At 43.2% G+C, this 10,411-nt stretch overlaps 1 protein-coding gene across 1 annotated transcript in view; it reads right to left on the bottom strand.

Moving 5' to 3' along the window:
* Positions 1-10,411, bottom strand: part of TMTC1 (transmembrane and tetratricopeptide repeat containing 1) — a 153,103-nt gene that overhangs the window by 140,402 nt on the left and 2,290 nt on the right. The gene's annotated exons all lie outside the window — the stretch shown is intronic.

Raw genomic sequence — 10,411 nt, forward strand, 5'->3', positions numbered from 1 at the left:
TGTGGAGTCCCCTTCTTTGGAGATTTTCAAGCCCCGCCTGGATGCAGTCCTGAGTAACATGCTCTGACAAGCTCCGGGTGGTCCTGCTTCAGCAGGGGAGTTGGACTAGATGATCTCTATGGTCCCTTCCAACTCTGAAAATTCAGTGAAATTCAGTGAAACCACTTTCCCAATTTTTAAAATATGGGGTTGCACTTGGCAACCTTCTTGGAGCCGCCACAGGGGAGGCTGGTGCTCGCCCCGTGCACTTTGCTGCAGCGAGACGATGCCCGCGCTTCCTTGGCAGCAAGAGAACGCCGGCCAACACCAGGAGTGCAGCACTTGTCCTCCTTCCCTCTTGGCACCTTTCGCCGTTGTCTCAGCCACGTGGCAGCTTGACAACACAGGGAGTTATTTCCTACTACGGAATAGATGCTTTTCCTGGGGAACAGCCCAGAGCAGGGCTTGGTAAAGGGTTGGAGCATCTCCTTGCTTTTCAGCTGCGTTTATTCCCATTTAATTCTCAAAATGCCTTCACACCCTGAAGGTTAAGCATTTACTTAAATGCTTTGCTGACATCAGGATGACACTAAGAAGCTGGTCTAAAAGCTAGCATCGTTTTTATCAAGACACTGATGGTAAAGATAAGTTAGCTAACACGCCCCTAGACTCAAGGAGACAATTAGGGTTCATTATTTGTGTTGATCATGAAAAGAATAAAATATAACAAGCTGTTATGACATTTGTTTGACAGTGTGTATTAACACATTTTTCTGGTCACTGTTTTTTTACAGCCAGCTTGCTTAACAGCTGCTGACAGGCTTTGCCTTACATGCAGTCGAAGATAACTCAGTTCTCTTTAGAATCAACTGCATCTGTACATTTGGACAAATATATATACACACATATATATACACACGTACACATGGTGTCTCTATCTAGAGAAGACTCCATATATGAGCAAGGAATTTGGAAGCACTAATGTTAAAGGCCATTTAAAAAAATATATAAATAAAATAAAAACCGACAAGGCACCCAGTGAAAAGAAGGCTCAATCTAAATATTTTGCATGTATCTGTAAACATGCTAAAGGGTCAATAATCCTTCCTGTGGTTACTAACAGACTCCAGGTCTCCTGTGACATATATGATGCAACAGCAAAGCCACCGAGCTGTTGCTACTATGCAAACACCTTCATTTTTCTGTAAGACAGAGGAGGTACGCTGTGTCTGTGAGGGCCAGACAACATATGCTTTTTATAAGAACTCTCTAACATTCCTCGCTTATAAGCAACAGAGTGCTATCTGTCCTGGGCTGCATTCTCCAGGCCAGTCTAACTTTACCAGACCAGGAGTCTTACTTGTGCATTCCTACTCTGCTCCCACCGGAGTGTTTGTGGAGGCAATAGCTGAAACCCAGAGACTTTGAGAAAAGTGAGATTTTTAGCATGACTTGACCTTTCCCTTTGACGTATGGGTTGATGCAGCTACGTTTTGACAAGACATCAGTCTGGGCGATTCAAGGATACATGAAAAGTGGGGACTTTTTCTTCCCTCCCCCTATTTCTCCTGCAAGCCACGTCAGGGCAGCAGCATACATCACTTTCCCTCATTCCTACCAGCACTGAGTGACAAACCACAGCAAATGGCACTAACAGATACCCAGCCAGGGTTTCAGCTGTAAATCCGCTGCCTAAATCTTGTTTTCAGTGCACTACAGGGAACAAGAGGCTACACAGGGCCAACCTGCCCCAAAGGAGCCGAAGGTGCCACCCAGAAGCACCCACAGATGTGTGCAACGGCAGGGACCACCTGCGGGACCCGTTTTTTATACACAAGTCATTTCTGGCTGTAGAACAGCTGGATGGAGCACAGTCATCTCCATCGCTCCCCCTCCAATGCCAAAGAAAGCTCTGGCAACCTGACTTCTGGAGAAAGCAGATGTGGGCAGGTGAGGACAACAAGAGCTCAGATTATCAGGTGATATGAATCCACGCACCAAAATGTGAGAGAGTCTCGTTTATTTGGCAAGTTGTGAGAACCAATCACTAAAAACATGACATCTGACAATGCCCTTGAAAAATCTCTCATTAGTCTTCATGGATCACGTCTGATCACTTCTCATCCTGCAACACCAAGCTACTGGCAAGGGAGGCAGAACCTCATAGGGGAGGGATCTTCCTGCCATCAGGTCACCTATCCCAAAGGCAGGGTGTGTTCTTCACAACCCTTCTTGGGGTGAACATCAAATCAACAAGGCTTGTAAGCTCTGAGTTAGCTGATGGGAGTTATTGGGACCTGCTTTGGCAGGGGGGTTGGACTAGTTGATCTCCAGAGGACCCTTCCGACCCCTTATCATTCTGCGATTCTGCGAAAAGCATCAGCCTCACAGGTTGTCTATTCCCCTGTGTAAGAAAAAGGCAGAACAAAACACAAACATAACATCAAGGTATTTAGATAAGCCTAAGGGAAGGCTTATCTAAACAAATATATAAATTATATAAATAAGTTTATATAAATATATAAATAAATATATTTTAAGGGAAAACAGCAAAATCTGACTGCAAGAACGCCTCAGTGTATGTTTTAAATACCATCTTTGGTGGTCCATGAACACCAAACGTGAATGCGTGCAGGTGCTATATTCACACCAGCGTTTTTTTTGCTGCTACAGCTCTTTGTCATAAGAAATTAGGCCACACGGCAACGAAAGAAACATTCCTTTGTCCTGAAACAATCCCAGCAGAATTATTTTGAAGCGTTAGCAGTGGTTGAATTTATTGTATGTCAAACGGGTGAGCAAACCTGGGGCTCCAAACAACTCTAATCCAAGTCACAAGAAGTTCGCACAGCTCCCCAGCACGGTCACACACCCGCGAGGGAAAAAAGGCAGCCTACAATGGAAAGCCAAATTTGCTCCACAGCAGAACAACTTCTGGGCAAGAGAGGAGGAGGGGATGAGTAAATCAAAAATGACTTCTCCCTGCTTAAACTTCAATACCCTTACAGAGACTCGGTCTTGTCTTTGTTTACTGGCAGCAGCATTAGCACAGAGTCTTGTAGCAATTCCACACGGTACATGGCTCAGCAAACAAAGGAAACAAACCAGACATGGGAATCCCAAAATTAAGCAAGAAGTGGTGTTTCTCCAACATAATGTTCATGAACAGAAGAAGCTCTAGCAAGGTACTCCACTGAGGGGTGTGGTGTGTCCTTATATTCCCATATCTAAACTGGCCCACAAATGGGGAAAATATTTTATTTTTTTTTAAGTTGCAAGCCACAAAGGCACCAATACTACCATCATTTCTAATTTGCAGCATCAAGTGGGCTGGAAGACCTTAGCCCCTTCTGCATGAAGATGGTAAGATCTGTCTGAGCTAAAGCACAGCTTGTAAAAGACACATTATGGCCTTGGTAGAGCACACAGCTAGGAGAGCAGATGCTTTGGGCTGGCCAGGCTTTTTGAACTGACTGCTCCTCTAACCAGAGAAGTGTTTGCAAACAGCATTCCAAAGATTTGGGGCTGAATAAAGCAAGTGACCAAGTTCCTAGGAATGGAGACACTTGAAAGAGGAGACACCACCTTCTCGGACAAAGAGGTCTTTCCTCAGGGGAGCCATCTGGGAAACACTCAGAGAAGAAGAGTTTTGCATTGCTTCAACATCTCTGCTGGAAGAGTCCCTGGAGGCAAAGAGTGTGCTAAGCCTCCTAAGAAGTGGTGAATGGCAGTTAAAACACAAAGGTCCTCAAAAGGCCCCAGGGAAAAAGAGGAGGAAGAGCACACGTACCAAGGAGCAGTCTCTCAATACAAGGTGACATTGACAGGTATCTTCTAATAGAGCCGATCAGCATCACCCAAGCTAGCACCAAACTAAAAACTCATTACAGAAATCACATCATCAATCACATGCCCTGTCAGGGCAGAGGAGGCTGCCTTGAAACATGTATTCAAGCAAAGACTCTTGTCCCAACAGTGTTCTTTGAGTCCACATGTTGGCAGCATGTGAGGTTCAGCATGTTACACCCAAGGCAGAGCACTGCCAAAACTACGTGCCCAAGCAGAAGATATGCCTACATAAGAGGTATATGCCCTAAACACAGAAATTCCTTGATTTTGTTAAGGCTAATGGATGTCTTCCAGGAACAGCAGTGTAGTTTGCCTCAACACCTACAGGCACCTTGTTTGAAGAATGCCATCTGTAGAGCAGGGACCACATACCATGCTACCCTCAAACTATGGGCACTTACACCTTCTCTGGATAAGTCATCAGGCAGGGACACATCTCCTTGGGTAAGGAATGCCTCATGTACAGAGGGCCTGGAAATCAAGTGGGATTCTGTGGCTTCATCCTCACAGACCCAGAACCAGAGGAGGTCTGTGCCACAAGAATACAGGCGCGCCGACAAATCCCATACATATCCAGTTATGGTATATAATCACCAGCACCCCAGGCTGTGTTTTTTATCCACTTGTACACACGAAGACTCATTCAACCTTTTTTAAGGCCTCTCATGACTTAATAATATTGTAAACCATAATTGGAGAGTTTCTCTTTTTATAGACTTTATTATCATCCCTGGGCAGCTCTTGTTTAGTTTAATCTGTTTTATTATTTTCAAAAGACTAACAAAAACCACAACATGTTATGAAATAGAAATGCACAGGATAATAATGGCAATTTGTCATAGCGAGTAACAATTAATGGAAAGTCTCAGAGCATCCCACACCTCATAAAACCCCCATAGTTTTTATAGAGGAAAGCTCACATGCAGATTTATATAAATTAATCTAACATACAAGGATGGATTAAGTTTCCTGTGATCTTCTCTTCCTTTTGGAATTGTGTGATATATATGGCAAACTTTATGCAAACTAATGCCCAATTTCAGTGGAATCTCCTTATAAACTCCACAGATGCATCTACTGCATGCCAAGAAAAGGAGCATTTGCACTCCAAAAACGGTGCAGCTGCATCAGTGGCAATAATGGTTAAAGCTCTATGTGGAAACAACTCAAAGATTAATGAAAAACCTGGAGCAGCAGAAAGAAAATAAGCCACCTTTGCAGCAGCCTTCGTGCAATGGCCAGCACAAGCAGGGCAGAGTTTCCACCACAGTCCAAGAGCACTTTGTGCTGATAATCTTTTCATAGTACAGTACAATGCCTCAGAATTAAATAGACAATAAGGCTTAAATGTTTTATTACGTGATTTGCTATAAAGGGGATGGGTGGGAAGACCGAGGCCACATCAATTCCCAAGCTATAGCAATTCCCTTAGAGCACAACTAGTGCTCTTGTAAGTGATGACTGTTAAGTGTTGGCATTCCACGCTGGTGATTGCTTCCCAGCATGGTTAAGAAAACAGAAATCTCAATTAGACTGGGAAGCAGCAGCACCTTGGAAGCGAAAAAAAAAAAAAAAAAAAAAAAAAAACCGAACAGGGCAGAAATTTCTAATAAAACCCTAGAAAGTGTTGTTTGATGATCATTCCTGTGTTAAGAATACTGAAAGCTTCATTCACACTGCTTTAGGTATGCCTCCACAAAACAATCCTGGAAAATTTTAAAAAGTCAGACAATGGCAATTTACAAACTGACAAACCAAGTGTCATTTTACCCAGATTTTGAAGAAAAGAGAGTTTGTCTTCAAAATTATTCTGGAGTATTGTCTCAGCAAGAGCAATGCACTGAAGGAAACAAACATAAAGTCATAGAATCATCTAGGTTGGAAGGGACCTTCAAGATCATCTAGTCCAACCATCAACCTAACTCTGACAAAAACCATCAGTAAACCATGTCCCCCCAGCACCATGTCAACCCATCTTTTGAACATCCCACAAAACTCTTAAGCAGCCACCAAGCAATCCTCTTCTGAGCAGAGAGTATGAGGTGGGACGTGATTAAGAACCAAGCTAGGACAGTCGTTCATCAAGGCAAGAAAACAACACTAACAGAAGTCTAGTCTAAAATTATTGGGCCTGATGAAGACAACATTTCAACTAGTATTTCAATACTCTTTTCCCACTCTAAAATAAGTTTGGTAATCTTTCAGCTCAAGCTTCACACCATGGAGGATGTGCCATTTTAATTTATACAGAAGCAAAGAAAGAAAAAAAACCACCAAGTATAACTCATGAAAACAGAACAACCTTTCTTTTTTTTTTTTGTTTCCCCTTTTAAATCTGAGAGACAATAACTGACAAAGCCCAGGAAAGCAGTCAGAGACAGAGCGAGTAAATGCAGAGAAATGCCTTTAGCTAACCAGCAGCAGCCAGAGCACTTTATTTTCATGGACTCTAAAGAGTATTGACAGGGATGCTCCTGTGGGGAAGAAGGTTGGTCCAAAGCTGAGCCTTTTAGGTAAAAGAAGGCAAAAGAAAATTAAAGGTGACATTGGTGTGAGAGGAATAGGATGCCAGATGAGAGAAAATCCCCAGGAATTGGTAGGTGTTAAATAGGAGACAAAACAGGACTGAAGCAAACAGCAAACATAGGCGGGACTGGATTCACGTCAGTCAAGTCTTTTCAAGAGAATCTGCCTGGACCTTTTAGTGAACTCTTCCTCTCAACATAAAAGGCTTTTAATAAAATTTGACTGTCTCTTCAATTAAGGACTGAGAAAATACTGCGATTAGGCAGAAGTCCTACATGTTTTGTACACACCTCTCCCTCTGGGGCAGATTCTCACCTCTGGGTTTGACAGCAAGCAGCACAGTGGCCAGGACCCCCAGCCCAGACAGGGAGCATCCCCCAACCCTCCCCAGAAGTCCTTTCCTCCCTCCAGGGAAGGCAAGCAACCTTGCCAGTTCCCCAAGCACAGCACAAACCTACAACCAAAAAAACATCAGGCACCTGCTATGAAATTACAGTCAAGGCGGGGAGGAACCCCCCTTGAACCTGAAACTGGGGGGGTAAAAAACAAGCTTTGAAGCACAAACACCCTCTCCCAGACCTCAAATGGTGGAAAGGCATTCTGCTGTGGGTCAGAAGAAAAGCTTATATGCCTAGAAATGTGTCCAAATATTCCAACTATAACACAACCAGTCTAACAAAAGCAACTGCCTCTCTTCACAAACTCCACCTCGCCCAATGGGGCTACCCCAGTACTACATCAATTTCATGGCAGGTGTCACAGTATCAGGATGGAGAGTGATTGCTATAGCTAAGCCATACAGGAGAAATACTGACACAATCTTAAACATTGTGATATTGCCCTAATATAGATGTACAGAGTGAAGAAAATGCTTGTGCGCTGTGTATTTAACCTGACGCATTATAGCTCCACTATATTACCCTGTGATGTCAAACTGTAATACAGCATTAAATCAAGAATAAATAAAATCTAAAAATCTAAGGTCGTTTTTTTTTCTTCCTCAGGTTGTTTTGATTTTCTTAAGCTCCCCGTCCTTGAAACTCATGCCACTGATACAGCTGGAAAAATAGAAGGATCAGCTGTAAGCAACTAGATAGATCAGAAGGTTGGCAGTGAATTATTGAATTAATTCTCTCTTTGGCTACGTATTTACATCTAACTCAAGCTCACAGTCAGTTAAGGCTTTGATCTGAAGCCACCGGTACTCTTACATTAGGCTCTCGGTGCCTACACAGAATACTAAGCTGTTGCTGAAGGGTTCCATTTACTTCCCAGGCATGTACCTACCCAAGCCATCACCGGCTACAGCCTCGGTGGGCAGACCTGCAGGGTCATCCATTCTGCAGTCAGCAGCTGAGCACAGCCTGGACTTTTTAATTTTTATCTTTTTCCCCATTCTTTTCTTTCCAGCCAGAGTGCTAGTAGGATGGATGCACAAATTCCATGTCTATGACTTTTCTTGGGGGGAGAGTTGTGCTGCTCTTTACAGCTTGTCTCCCTGACTCCTCTCCTCCTGGACCACCTCCAGCAGCAGCTGGAGAGGACACTCTGACACGCTTCCCACAGAGCCAAGCACGTTCCCAGTGAGCAGTCATGGCCACCTCCTTCAAGGAAGATCAGTTATCTCCTGTGCTTCTCTGCCCAGCATCATCCTCCTGAGTCTATCATCGCTACGTGGCCTAGACCCGCCACAACCTTTTCACCCAGTCTTTTGTCCCTGGCGAGCTGTCACTTGAGGCACCTCCTTCACCAGCATCTGCCATGGCAGTGCCCTCCATCCTGCTACTGAAGAGGCTGAGCAGGCAGAGCCTTCACTTCTTCTCAACCACCTGCAAAGCCAGGAGGCTGGTCTCTGATTAAAAGTCTTTAAATCTTGGCATCAGAGTTTTTCAAAAGGCTTCATTCTCACCATTTCCTACCACTGCACACCTTCAGGCTAAGTTTGCTGTGTTGCCAACTACATCAAACCTCCATCACCTGTTTGTTTCTGGGCTGAAAAAAAAATAAATATATATATCTCTCTATCTAAATGGGGATTTGGCAGACACGAAGACAGAGAGGGAGGGAGACAGCACTAAGGATCACACCTTCTGCTTCAACAGTTGAGAAACATTTTTGCAAAACCACTGGAACCAAGGAATAACTTAAGTGCTACTGAGGGAATAAATGATTCACTGAACTTCTGTTAGTGGAGACAAGGTGTAAGACAGAGAGCACCCAGTTTAAATATAAAATCCTGAGTGAATTACGGAACTGACAGTTCTTTTTTTATTTTTTCCCCACCCTTCATCTTAACGTTTTATAGAGAAGGCACCAAGAAATAGTATATCCCGAATCCAAAATGCCACATTCTTTAGAAAGAAGTATATTGAATCACTTGTTGGAGAATAAAACAGACACAGGTAAACATCTCTGAGCGACAGCAATTGGAGAGGACAGCACGAAGTTTTTCCTAAGGGTTACACAAAACCATTGCTTACCATCTCAATTTGTGTGCAGATGAGGAGTTGGGCTGGATCTGTCACCTAACAGTTACCCATGTGTAATAGGAATGTTTCTGAACCAATTAGTTTTAACACTCCTTTACTTTTTTGAAGTCAAAAGGTAAGAGAAGTTCAAAGACACAAAGCAAACACTGTTTAATTCAACAGTCCATGTGCGGGCTTTTTTTTCCCTCCTTCTGATGTTAACCCCCAAAACAATGCAGCCGTTCTGTGAATATTTTAAGTTTTGTTTAATGGTTCCAGTAACATGAGCCACTTATTTCCCTCTGATCATTCATACTGACAGATCCGGCGCGAATAATGTCAAATACTTGAGCTCTTTTCACTGTTGGGCTCCAGAACATTAGTCTACTGGAATGAGGACTGTCACTTAAGATTTCCAATTCATCAGGGACTGTTGCAAAACTTCAGCAATGTCTGCTGAAGAGTTTTTCTGACGGATGGGTGATAAATTTTTTAAATTGAGATCATTTCAGGAATACGTAGCATATATGTAGGATACGTTCAGCCTAATGAAAAGTCCACAGGGCATCACAAGTCCTTCCTCTTACTTTCACAGCCATGAAGGACAGAAAAGAGACTGAGACAAAGTTTCTGTAGACTGATGGATCTGTAGATATAAATTTCAGCCCACCCTTCACATCTGTTCCGTACATGCAGTTTGGATATGTCCCAGATTTTTAATCTTAGTACAGTAAGACTCAAAACAAGTCTTCCCAGAGGAAAGTTTCATGCAACAGAAGCAGAGCCACTAGGCAGGTATAAAGAATCACGCTACTATTAAAATGCCTTGGATTTGATCAAACTAGCACAAGAAAAGAAACAAAACAAAACAAGAAAATTAAAAATAAAATAAAATAAAAAAGAGACCAGAATACTTTGGTCCCCCCTTCCCTTCCTCAGCAAGATCCTGCAAAGCACACATCACACAGTTTTCTCAAGTATCCTAAGTGGAGGCAGTAAATTCTAACAAAAGTACTAACGGACAACATTAATTTCCATCCTGTTAAAGGTCCACTTCTGTTGAGCATTTTAGAAGCATCACGGTAAATTCTTTTTCCTCCTGCAGGAGGAGAGAGCACAACCAGCAACCTCTTGCTGGGCAAGGCAGGGGTGGGTGGCTGAGGCAGGCAGAGTCACAGCCCAACCACAGGGTCAGGGCTGCTCAACAAGAGCTCCCTGCAGCCTCTCTGGAAGCACTGCATTTGGAGAAGCCACTCCACCCCGATCTTAACCTCTTCCTCGGACACCCAACTGGTAGAATTGAAACAGGAATATTGTGGGAACTGGGGTGCTGGAAGGGTATTTGGGACAGAGTGGAAATAATCTTCCTCTGGAGCCAGGGAAGATAAATGATTCCTTCCCTATTCCAAATGCAATGCCAAGCGGTGAACAAATGACTCTGCCTTTGACCCTATGTCTTAGCTGTATGGTTATTATAAGCACTTGAGAATGAAATCTTGCTCACAAAATTAGTCTCGCTAATTTCCAAAAAGGACTATATGGTGACAGCACTTCATCTTTTTTTTTTTCTTTTTTTTTTTTTTTAAAAA

The sequence above is a fragment of the Calidris pugnax genome, unplaced genomic scaffold, assembly GCF_001431845.1.
Source record: "Calidris pugnax isolate Ruff unplaced genomic scaffold, ASM143184v1 scaffold1, whole genome shotgun sequence".
Taxonomy (NCBI): domain Eukaryota; kingdom Metazoa; phylum Chordata; class Aves; order Charadriiformes; family Scolopacidae; genus Calidris; species Calidris pugnax.